Source organism: Cannabis sativa, chromosome 4, assembly GCF_029168945.1.
Source record: "Cannabis sativa cultivar Pink pepper isolate KNU-18-1 chromosome 4, ASM2916894v1, whole genome shotgun sequence".
NCBI lineage: Eukaryota > Viridiplantae > Streptophyta > Magnoliopsida > Rosales > Cannabaceae > Cannabis > Cannabis sativa.
The window spans coordinates 72,818,032-72,831,403 of NC_083604.1; positions in this window are offsets into that span (position 1 = coordinate 72,818,032).

Below are 13,372 nucleotides of genomic sequence, written 5' to 3' on the forward strand. Positions count from 1 at the left end.
ATGGGTGACTGGAAGTCGAAGTGGTTTTATGTTTTTAAGGTTCCTGGGATTAGGACTGACTTTAATCGCAGACCCAGTATGTCGCGTATTTGTTGTCTTAGATATATTTTTTTACTTTGCTTTCTGAAATCTTTTGCTAACTCGCTTTTTGTTGTCATCGCAGATAGACCAACTCGACCAACTCTCGACGCGACTAGGAAGGAGACAGCTGAAATTCTCGGGAGTCTTCCGGTACAAGATCGCAACTGGCGATTATTGTGCACAACTGCGAAGTTGCGAGAACACCAGCTGATTCCCGAGAACGCGAGTCTTCAACGGGAGCCAGTATACAAAGAACCATCTGAGAAGCAGCAAGAGCGGATAGACAAGCGTCTTTCTAAGCAAACCCCTCGGCAAATTTCAGGTAACTCGTCTTTTTGCTATAAACTGACGGGTAGGATTGTGATTTTTTTACTTATCTGTCATTTATGCTTGTAGACATGACTTTTTTGAAGTCTGCCCCTGTCCTGAAGATCAAACAAAAGGGTGGAACACCGGCGACTTCGTCGGTCGTCGCCCAGAAGAGGAAGAGCGATGTGATGGCTTCGCTTGTCGCAGACTCTTCCAAGAAGTTGGCCAAGACTACTCAAGATAAGGGGAAGAAAGTCGTCATCGACCCTCCAGTTCGTGCTCGCGACTTCCTGACCATGCAGGAAAAATTCCTGACTGAGATCCCTTACGAGGATCTCGTTACTCGATCTACTGAACTGGCCGCGCAATCCATGGCTTTGTTCATAAAAGCCGCGGCTACTCCTTCGAAGGAGGCCGACTCGCTGAAGAGGCAGAACGCCATTTTCAAGAAAATATAAAGAAGCTGAAGCAGGATGTGGCGAGGATTGAGGAACTTAACAAGGCCAAGGAGAAGGAGCTCGAGGAACTCAGCAGGGCGAAAGAACAGGCGGAGCTCGAGGTTAAGAAGTCGCGGACAACGATCGTTGAGATGGCTCGCGACTTGGAGGCTGAGAAAGAGAATGGGAAGAAACAGTACGATCAGGTTGTGTCTGATTATATTTATACCACTCTTTCCAAAGTCCCCGACTTCGACTTCTCGCTTCTTGGAGCTGAAGCTGCTGAGATGGCTGAAGCGTTTCGCGCCATGTCGCCTACCCAGACTCAAGGTGGGGGAGGCAACCTTCTGGACGAGGTTGAGGGCGTACAGGCTGAAGAAGTCGAGAATGAAGTCGTCAGCAAGGTCGCGGACGAGGCTGCTCCTGATGAGACTACTCCTGCTGCTCCAGACGCTTGATTATCTTCCAATTTATGTTGTTGTTTAATTTCACTTCTTTTTTTTTTTTGTTTTTATATATGTGCGGTACATGGGTACTCGCACTTCTGTACTTGAACAAATTTACTCTATCTTTTGGACAAATTTCTATCCTCGCGGGGATAGCTTACACTTTAATATTTACGCAGTACACGGGTACTCGCGATTTTATATATTTTTACCTTTGATTACAAAATTTCTGTAATCGCACTTTTATATACATGTGCGACTTTAATTACAGCTTGGTGTAATAAAGTAGGAAAATTTTCAAAGTTGGTAAACTAAATTTAAATCACTTGAAAAACTTAGCAAGTAATTTTATTCATGTAATCAGTAGTACATGCGGGCATATATCCCCCTATACTTAGAATTTTTTGAACAAAAAATATCTAAGTATAAGTACTCGAATTAACAAAATCGAATAATGCGAATATTACTGATAATAAAATTTCAAGCTCTCGCTATTCCATGCTCGTGGAATCGCGGTTCCATCGAGTGTTGCGAGTCGATAAGTTGCATCACCAATTTGATCTGCGATTATGTATGGTCCTTCCCAATTATCCCCAAAGACTCCATGCGACGGGATTTTGGTGTTTGGCATTACTCTTCTAAGGACCAAGTCTCCTACTCGCAGAGTTTTTATCTTTACTTTGGAGTTAAAGTACCTTGTTGTTCGCTGTTGGTAAGCCGCATTTTGTAGTTGCGCTTTATCACGCTTTTCCTCCAAAAGATCAAGGCAAAACAACTGATTCTCGTTGTTCTGCGAGATATTGAAAGTATCCCTGCGTAGGGAACCTGCCCCAACTTCTACTGGTAACATGGCCTCGCACCCGTAAGAAAGCGAGAAGGGTGTTTCGCCAGTTGTAGATCGAGGGGTCGTATTATAGGACCATAGGACTTGCGATAATTCATCTGGCCATGCCCCTTTGCGATTTTCTAATTTTCCCTTTATGGTGTGCTTAATTATTTTGTTGACTGCTTCAGTCTGTCCATTACTCTGCGGGTAAGCGACTGCGGAAAAAGCTTTTTTAATCCCTAAATCGTCGCATAGCTGTCGCATTTCTTTACAGTCAAATTGTTTCCCATTGTCTGAAATGAGTTTATGCGGAATGCCAAAACGACAAATGATGGAGGTGTAGACGAACTCGCGTAACTTCGTTGCGGTGATGGTTGCGAGTGCTTTTGCTTCAGCCCACTTCGTGAAATAGTCAACCGCGACCACAGCATATTTGACTCCGCCAGGGACTCGTGATAGAATGGAGGTTACTCGGGGGCTGGTGTGTGTAAGTGGCTATTCGCTGGCATCTATCACACCTTTTTGCAAATGCGAGGGCATCTTGTCGCAATGTTGGCCAGTAATACCCTTGCCGCATAATTTTTAAGGCAAGGGAATTACCTCCAGTATGATTGCCGCAAATTCCCTCGTGCACTTCACGCAGTATGTAACCGCAGTCTTCTCCACTGATACATTTGAGAAGTGGTTGACTAAAACTTCTACGATACAAACTCTGGTCATATATCACATAACGGGTTGCTCGCTGTCGCAATTTCCTTGCTTCTATTTTATCATCAGGTAGGAGCCCCTTGTCAAGGTATGCGAGGATGGGAGTCATCCAGGTAATCTCCTGAACGTCATCGATCTCCATGATTGTTTCTCGATCTATGGTTGGATGAGTCAATATATCTAGCGGAATTACATCGAGTGATTCGGCTTCTCTGGTGGAGGCCAGTCGGGCCAATGCGTCTGCGTGGGCATTTTGAGTACGCGGTACTCGAGACACAACTACATGTTTGAACTTCTGCATTATTTCACGAACAATGGCTAAGTATTTAACCAATCTTCCGCCTCTTGCTAGGTATTCTCCACTCACTTGGCATACCACGATTTGAGAGTCGCTAAAAGCTTGTAGATACTCGACTTTCATCTCGAGAGCCAATTTTAGACCTGCGATTAAAGCCTCATACTCGGCTTCATTGTTAGATGCAGAGAATTCAAAACGCAGAGCAGCGTGTACCTTGAAATTATTGGGACTGATTAACAAGATCCCGCTGCCAGAACCTTCATTATTTGAGGCTCCATCGACATACAATGTCCATACTTCTTTGCTTGCCACGGCAATGTCATTTCCACCCTCTACAACTGCCACCTCGGTGCTTGGGAATTCAAGTATAAAATCTGCCAAGGCTTGCCCCTTGATCGCAGTTCTTGGTTTATACCTGATGTCGAACTGACTTAACTCCATCGCCCATTTTAATAATCTCCCCGATGCTTCTGGCTTTGCCAAAACCTGCCTTAAGGGGAAGTTTGTCAAAACTTCAATGCTGTGAGCCTGGAAATAAGGTCGCAATTTTCTTGAGGATATTATCAAGGCGAAAGCCAGTTTCTCCATTTGAGGATAACGCGTCTCGGCGTCTAATAATCGCTTACTGACGTAGTACACCGGGTGTTGACGTCCTTGGTCCTCGCGGACTAGTACTGAACTAATCGCGTATTCGGTGACGGCCAAATAAATAGACAAAACTTCTCCGGGCAACGGTTTTGATAGAACTGGAGGTTGTCCCAGATGCGTTTTTAACGCTTGGAAAGCCTGCTCGCATTTCTCATCCCATTGAAACCTTTTGTTACCTTTCAAAGTCTGGAAAAACTCTTTACACTTGTCAGAGGATCTGGATATGAAGCGGTTTAAAGCCGCGACTTTGCCTGTGAGGCTTTGAACCTCCTTTGGCTTAGTCGGTGACGGCATTTCTACCAACGCTCTAATCTTCGCAGGATTGGCCTCTATTCCTCGCTGATTTACCATAAAACCAAGGAATTTTCCGGAACCCACTCCAAAGACGCATTTTAATGGGTTTAGACGCATCTTGTATCGCCGCAATATGTCGAACATGGCCTGTAAGTGCGTAATATGATCCTCCGCATGTTGCGATTTTACGAGCATATTGTCAACATATACCTCCATTGTCTTTCCAATAAGATCTGCGAACATCATATTCACTAGCCTTTGATAAGTCGCACCTGCGTTTATCAAACCGAAAGGCATTACTTTGTAGCAGTATAATCCTCGATCAGTAATGAACGAGGTATGTTCTTGGTCTGGTTCATACATCGGGATTTGATTGTATCCCGAGTACGCATCCATGAAGCTTAAAAGTGCGTGACCTGCAGTGGCATCGACAAGCTGGTCAATGCTAGGAAGAGTAAAGCTGTCTTTGGGACAGGCTTTGTTCAGATCTGTAAAGTCAACGCATGTACGCCATGAGCCATTGGGCTTTGGCACGAGTACTGGGTTAGCTAACCAGTCGGGGTAAAATGACTCTCGTATAAAGCCGCAGGCAAGGAGGCGGTCAACTTCTTCTTTCAGCGCTTGGTACCTCGCGGGGTCCATTTTGCGGCGCTTTTGTCGGACACCTCGCACTTCGGGGTCAATGTTCAAGCGATGACACATGACATGTGGAGATATCCCGACCATATCTGAATGTTTCCAGGCAAAAATGTCAAGATTTTGTTTTAGAAAAGTCGTCAAGTGTTCTCGCAACTGTATATTTAATCTAGAACCAATCTTTAAAACCTTGTTATTATCTATAGGATCTATAGGTACCTCGATTGTGTCTTCCGCGGCTTGGGCTGCGGCGGTGTGATCAAGGATTCTCGGATCCAAGTCTGGTTTGTCCACGTGCGGTACCTCCTCGATCCTGAGGATCTCCTGGCGAGGTGGTGGTGCATTCAAAAGGTGAATAACATTAACTGTCCTTTTTTCTGCGAGCTTGACAGCTGCATTGTAACATTCTCGAGAGTCAGATTGGACTCCCCTCACCGATCCTACTCCAGAGGGAGTGGGGAACTTCATCGTTAGATGATAGATCGAGGTTATGATCTTCATCTCTATCAGAATTGGTCGACCAATCACGGCATTATACGCTGAGTATTGGTCAATTACTGCGAAGTCGGCCATCGACTTGGCAGTTATTGGGGCAGTTCCCAAAGTGATTGGGAGTTTGATCATTCCTTTGATTGTTATGACATCTCCCGAGAAGCCATAGATGCTTGATGTCATAGGCCGCAAATCCTTTTCTTGTAACCCCATTTGCTTGAAGGCTTGGAAATTCAGTAAATTCACCGAACTTCCATTGTCGACCAATATGCGATGGACGTTGTCTCCACCGATATTGGCGACTATCACGAGTGCGTCAGAGTGCGGGTGGTGGACCCATCTTGCATCGCTCTCCATAAAGACAATGTCCTCGCATTCCTTCTTGAAGAGCTTCTCTGGCCGTTCACCAAGATTGTTCACATTGGTTAACGGCCTCTCCTTGGCTTCTCTGGCATACCTTTCTTGTGACTTGCGAGAGTCGCCTGCGATATGCGGTCCTCCGATTATAGTTAAGATGTTGCGAGGCGTTCTCGAGCCACTCGCGTTCTGACTATCTCCTTTGCCATCCGCTTGGGGATGTCCCTCCTCGCTTCTCTTATACTTGTCGAACTTTCCTCTTCTGATCAGTTCCTCTATCTCGTCCTGCAAGACCCAACACTCAAGGGTAGTGTGACCAATGTCTTTGTGGTACTTACAGAACTTTTTGGGATCTCTTCGGTCGCGATTTCCCCTGATGGGGGGCTGCTTCTTGAAGACGTCGTTCCTTTCCTCAATCGCATAGATATGGTCTCGAGGTACGGCCAGTTCGGTATAATTGACGAAGCGAGGTCCTCCTTTTCTTTTTGGCGAGGACTCCTTCTTTAGGGGTGACTTAGCCAACTTCGGGCTCCGCGGTCTGCGCGGACTGCGTCTTCTTGGGCTTCGGCCCCTGGAATTCTTTCCTCGCGGACTGCGAGACCGCGACCGCGGTATGGGTGATCGTCGTTTGTTCTTGCCCTTCTCTAACTCTGCCAAGGAATTCTCGATTCTCTTATGAGGTTCGGCCATGGCGAAGAACTCTACCAAGGATTCTGGCCTTCGGGCCTGTAGCTCTTTCCAGAAGTCGGTTCTTGGCAAGATACCTGTTATTAGCATGCAAACAAGCGAAGACTCGGGGGCCTTCTCAACCTTTGTTACTTCGGCGTTAAAACGCTTGAAATAATTTTGCAAAGACTCACCAGGCTCTTGTTTGATGTTGGCCAAAGTCGTATAGGGTGGCCTATACGTCATCGTGGCCTGGAAATGTGTGAGGAATAAGTCGACGAAGTTTTCCCACGTCGATATCGATGCCTCTGGTAATTGGGTGAACCAATCATGGGCATTCTCCTCGAGTGTGGCCGCGAGAATGCGACACTTCGCAAGTTGCGGTACCTGGTCCACTTCCATTATAGTGTTAAACTTTTCTAGGTAATCTAACGGGTTAGAAGTACCTTTATATTTGAGGGATTCGGATAAACGAAACCCTTTTGGAAGTTGGGCCTGCCGCACTTCTGCGGTAAAAGGCGAGGTGCCGTGCAGCTTGTATATGGGCTTACGCTGCTGCTCGAGCATCTTCAAGGCTTGCAGAAGCATGCTTTGATCGATTCCTCCTGTCGCAGGGGTTGGAGTCGCTACGACTGCGGGGCTCGCAACCACTGCGGCAAGGTTCGAGGGGATATTAATCCCAGTGGTCGCAATCAGCGCGATAAGCGGGTTGTTAACTGTATTGACACCCTGATCGCCCGTATGGGGATCATGGAGCGTCTCAGTGTTATGCGGGCCGCGGGAGCATGCCCTAAAGACTGCGTTGAGGTGATCACGTAGATCACCTCGGTGTACACGATAATGTCCTCCTTGCTGTGTCTGTACAGAGCCAGACCTCGTATACCTGCTCGGAGTGCGGCCATGCGAGGATGAAGAGGCCGACTCTGCGTCGTTATCTCGAGGTGGACGACTGCGAGGGTTGCGGCGCTCAGGATCCTCGTCGATTTGTGCGCTCTGGTTAGGCAACCTTGCAGATTGGTCTCTTGACGTCGGGTGATTCAAGTCCAAAACTTCAGGATCAGTTCTCCGTTCCCTGTGTACACGGTTAGTTTGACGTCTGGAAACTGTTACCTGAGGGTTTTCGTTGCGAATGGCAGGAACTCGAGGAGGGTGTCGAGCTCGGCTCTGTCCATCTACCTCGGCTTGTAGTGCTCGCAGCTAATCCTGGATTGCAGCATATTGATCGGTCGTGAGCTGGACCACTCCTTCGGATACTACCGCCGGGGTGACGGGGGGAAAGTGCATGGTTGCTGGTGGTGTGGACGTGTCTCCGACTTGAGGACCAGTTATTTCTGGGAATAGGTTGAGAGGTCTGATGTTGCTCCTCCCTACCCCGCCGTTGATGACGTCTACAGGTGGCACTCCAGCTCCAGGCAATGGTACGCTCATCATTCCAATATTGATGGATCCGTTGTTAGCTCCATTAACGTGATTTCCAGCCATGATGAGTGGTGTTCTTTGAAGTGAATAGAGTCTTACAGTCGATTTCCCACAGACGGCGCCAAATGTTGTCGAGTGAATTTCGCAACACCAAAGAGTATAATTTAATTGATAAAAAAGAGAATTATTTGAGAAATGACAAGTGCGAGTATTCAACCTAAAATGGTGAGTACTCGACTGGGAATGCAAGAACAAACAACAAGGCTGGAAAAAGTAAACAAGACGATGAATTATAGTGGTTCAGTCAGATTTTTGTTCTGCTTAGTCCACTGTAGCAAGGGATTCGAAGGTGCATTTTCATGGTGGATCACCCCTTTATATACGAAGTAGGTGTCCAATCGGTTACATGAGGATCACATTCATTGTTAATCCATTATTTACACATTGAATTGCAATAACTAAACTCAAACAACGTTAACATTAATAAATGTGTGACAGTTACTAAATTCATCAACGTATGCGTCTTCCGCATCTGCGAGTTGACCGTTCATGTTCCGTTTGTTGGGCTCGCAGGATCGCCAGTACGTATGGAACGTCTGTGTCTTTTAGGTAATCGCCCTTTGTAGACGTCGCATGTTGGAGCTAGTAAAGTCTGGACATGCGAACTTATATTGGTCTGTCAGGGCTATTGGGTCGTTGGGACCAAACTGCACCATAGGGGATTGGTCTCTATTCTTGTCGCGGAGATATAGAGGGGACACTCGCACATGTTCTGACATATGCGAGTTGTATCTACCCTGTATGATGAGAATTATGGTTATGCGGTGTGACTTAAGTCACACTTACAGTACCTCGCTGTTTTTATCCTGAGCGAGGTCTAAACTTCGAGAAGTCTCTCATGGACATTCAGCCTTCATTGGAAATCTGAATACACGTGTCCTTTAAAGAGGAGTCTGGTCTCGAGTTTCTAAGTGAGAGAAATCTCACTATAACAGGTACTACCTATATCAACAAGGTGCATCTTGTTTTTCGGTAGCCCATCACAAAAGAACTCCACGATTAAGTGTGCTTAACCTGGAGTAATTTCAGAATGGGTGACCTCTTGGGAAGTTTTCTCAAGAAGCGTGCGAGTGAGGATAAAGCACGCTGGAAACACTCGTGTTGGTTTGTAGGGTCAGTCTTCAGTCCATGAAGCAACTAGAGTGATGTACTCGTGGATAAGAGCCATTCATTCTGTGGGTGTAAGGGCCCAATGTAGGCTTGAAGAGGGGACATTATACATTTGATCAACTTACACTTGATCGAACGGTTGCCACCTTTTTTTTATATAAATTCAAAACTGTGCATTATTTTTACCATTTTCAGCCCATGAACCTTCCAGCTCTGAAGAAATCTCAACCACTCTATTTTTAGAATTTGCATGCCCTCTCTGTCTTTCATATTCTTCTTGCGAATCTCCTCTAATTGTGTTGTTTTTCTTCAAAATCATCACAACCCAGCTTTTCGATCATCAGAATCTTCATCGCGAAGTTCTTTTTTACAACGAACATCTCAACAAATCAGTAAGTGGCATTTCTCTTTGCTAATTTTTTCTTCATGATTTTAATTTCAATTTTTTGGTATGTGTTTTTCTTTCTCTACCTTGTTTTGCTACTTAGGTAATTTGATTTTGAGTGTTTGGATAATTCTAGGGCTAGAAAATTTAAGGTTATACAATTCACAGAGTTTTTTGGGTTTTATTTTTGCTCATTTTTCTAGAAATTAGGACATTATTTTTTTATTACCATGTCCTAATTTATCCCTCAATTTGCAATTCCAGAATCTTTAGAATTGGCTTGTCCTTAAAAAGGGTCACAACCATGGATAATGGTGGTCGCGACTGCTGAAGCATACTTGTCAGCTTCAGTAGATTTTTCTCCAGTTCACCCTGTCTTTTCAACAATTGATAGAATTTGAACTCTAATGCCTCGAGTATCTAAAACAAAGGAAATCAAGCATAAAACTATTTATAAAGATAACATTAACAAAGAAAACAATTGTAAAATTAACCTGGAACTTAGGCTAAAAATCGAACTCTTTTATCAAAGTGTCTAGTGATACGATGTTGATAAGCAGCATTGTTTACTTGTGACTCTGTGTGTTTTTCTTCACGTAGATCCAAGGACATGCTTAGAGGTTCTTGATTTTGTTCTTGATTGTAGAATTCATGCCTATGGGTCGCAATGTTTACTTCTACAAGTAACATTGCTTTCGAGCCAAATACCAGTGAAAATGGAGTGTGTCCCTTTGATGTTTTCTCTGTGGTTCTATGGCCCCAGAGCACTTGTGGTCCATTCGCTTGAGGCCTTGACACTGATGAGAAGCTTTTGATTATTTTATTCCTTTCATAGAACTCAGTGAATAAAGCTCCATCAAACTGAGTACCGTTGTCAAATACTATTTTAATTGGAATACCAAACCTACAAATAATGTTCTTGATAACAAAATCAAGAACCTTCTTGGATGTAATGGATACTTATGGTTTGGCTTCTGTCCATTTTATGAAGAAGTCAACTGCCACAACAACATATTTTGTGCCACCTCGACCTGTGGGTAAGGACCCAATCAAGTCAATCCCCCATATTGCAAATGGATATGGCGAGGTCATCATTCTTAACTCGGTGGGTGGTACTCGAGGTATATGAGAGAGCTGTTGGCCCTTGTCGTATCTCTTAACAAATTTGTGTGTGTCTTTATTAATAGTTGGCCAGTATTATCCTTGACGGATTATCTTTTTAGACAAGCCTTTCCAACCTGCATGATCTCCACAGAAACCTACCTTCATGAATTTCTCTGATTATTTCATTAGCTTCTGTTGGTAACACACATCGCAATAGAGGTATACAATATCCTCTTTTGTACAATTTTCCTTCGACCATTGTATAGTGAGGAATAAAATATAAGAGCTTTCGTGCCTCATTCTAATCTGTAGGAAGTTTTGCATTTAATAGATACTTGACGATTGGTGTCATCTATGTAGGCCTTGTATCTATCATGTCAACATCTTTCTTTTCACATGTACTTGGCTCGTCCAGTACCTCTACTAGGACCAAGTTCAACTTGTTAAGATCAAATTGAGATGCCAGTTTCACTAAGGCATCTACATTAGAGTTTTGTTATCTTGGAATATGTTCTATTTTGAAAAAATCGAACTTTTCCAAGTTCTTCCAAACTTTCTCTAAATATTAGGCCATCTTCATGGCTTTTTGCTTGGTACTCTCCCGAGACTTGATCTACTATTAACTGTGAATCATTGAAGCACTTAATGTTCTTGACTTTCAGTGTTTCAGCTATTCTTAATCCTGCTAACAAGGTTTCATACTTTTCCTCGTTATTTGAAGTTTCAAACTGAAATCTAAGCGCATAACGAAATTTAAAGCTTTCTAGCGAGACCACTATTACTCCGGCCTCGAGCCATTCTCGTTTGAAGCCCCATCAACGATCAGTTTCCATGTTTCTATTTCATTTTTGTTCCAGAGTCTTCTCCTGAGTTAATTCCTTCTATCAAAAAGTCAGCCAAAGCATGTCCTTTGATTGAAGTCCTCAGGTGGTAAGTTATTTCAAAATTTCCTAACTCAATCGACCATTTAATTAATCTTCCTGATGCATCAGGTTTTGATAGTACTTATCAGGATGGTTGATTTGTTAGGACCTTAATAGGATGCGCTTGAAAATAAGGTTGCAACTTATGAGATGTATGTATCAAGCAGAGTGCAAGTTTCTCTAGAGGCGAGTATCTCAATTCTGCCCCAGTAACCTTTTACTGACGTAGTAAACATGTTTCGGGTTTTTGCCTTCTTCTCGCACTAATGCTGCACTTATGGCATTTTTTGAGACTTCCAAATAAAGGAACATTGTTTCCCCAGTAATTTGTTTAGCCAAAATTGGAGGTGTAGGAAGGTGTTTCTTTATTCCCTTAAATGCTTCCTCACACTTTTCATTCCACTCGAACTTTTTATCTAGGATTTACATACACAACATATATTACTGTCAAGGGCGAATTTCTTATATATTTTGATTTTAAAAAAAAAAGGATACGAGATTAGCCTCATAGGATATTGAAAAATGGGAGGTGTTTCTCATTTGACTTCGAGATGAATCTATTGAGTGCTGCCATTCTTCCCATTAAAGCTTGAACTTCTTTTGGCTTTGTCGGCGAAAGCATCTTGAGTATCCCTTTTATTTTGTTTGGATTAGCTTCTATTCCCCTTACATTCACAATGAAACCCAAAAATTTCCCTGAGGATACCCCAAAAGAAATTTTTTCAGGATTCAACTTCATATCATACTTTTTAAGTATGGTAAAACATTCCGTGAGATCCTTTGTATGGTCTTCACTTTTGACAGATTTCACCAACATGTCATCAACGTAAACCTCCATGTTCTGCCTGATTTGGTTTTCAAACATACCATTCACAAGACGTTGGTATGTCGCCCCAACATTCTTTAACCCAAATGGCATAACTTTGTAGCAATAAAGCCCCATATTTTTCACAAAGCTTGTATGTTCTTGATCTGGGATATGCATCTTAATCTGGTTGTATCCAGAATATGCATCCATGAAAGTCATTAACTCATACCCTGTTGTTGCATCTACCAATTGGTCAATCCTTAGTAGTGGAAAGCAGTCTTTAGGACATGCTTTCTTTAAATCTGAGAAATCTATGCATCTCCTCCATGTGCCATTTGGTTTTGGTACGAGTATTGGATTTGATATCCACAAGGGATAAAAGGCTTCTTGTATGAAGTTATCGGTTAATAACTTATCAACCTCTTCTTTGAGCGCATTTTTTCTCTCGAGTCCAGTGGTCGATGTTTTGACATTTTACAGGATGATTAGGATCAATATTGAGGTGATGGAAAATCACATTCGAGTTTATCCTGACCATATCTGAACGGCTCCAAGCAAACTGATCTTGGTTTGCCTTCAGAAAAGTGATTAGTTGCTAGTTTAGTTCTTCCCCCAAACTTTTCCAAATATTAACACACTTAATGGGATTATTTAGGTCTAAACTCACCTCTTCCAACTCCTCAATCGACCTGAGTTGGTTATTATCATTATGGATCCTAGGATCCAGATCTTCTATTTTCTTTTTGTTCTCTTCTGTCAAAATCACCATCAGCTAGTGACTAGCTCTTCTGTTTTTAAGTTCCACCCTGTAGCATTCTCGGGCTAATAGCTGGTCGTCTCTAATAGTTCCTACTCAAGAGTGTGTAGGGAATTTTAAGGACAAATGCTTGATCGAGCTTATTGCCCCCAATCCAATTAAAGCTGGACAACCCATCGACACATTATAGATATAGGGGATGTCGATAACTAAGAACTCTTGCATTTAGGTCACGAACAATTAATGGTGGTCCCCCCATGGTTAAGGGAAGTTAATTTATGCCCAAACTTGCAACACTGTCGCCTGTGAACCCACACAAGTTTACCATGCAGGGTCTTAATTTTGCTTCTTCTAATCCCATCTTCTTTAATGTTTCCTTATAAAGCAAGTTGATAGAGTTTCCATTATCCACGAGAACCCTCTTTACTAGGGGTGTTCATCAAACTGCTCAAACTGCCTGCACCGCACCACACAGCAAAAAAAATGCGGTTTAAAATTCTTCAAGGTGCGGTTGCGATTTGAATTTTTTCTAAACTGCGCGGTGCGGTGCGGTTTGCAGTTTTGAATTGTTAACATCCAGTTCAAACCGCACCGTACATTATAAAAAT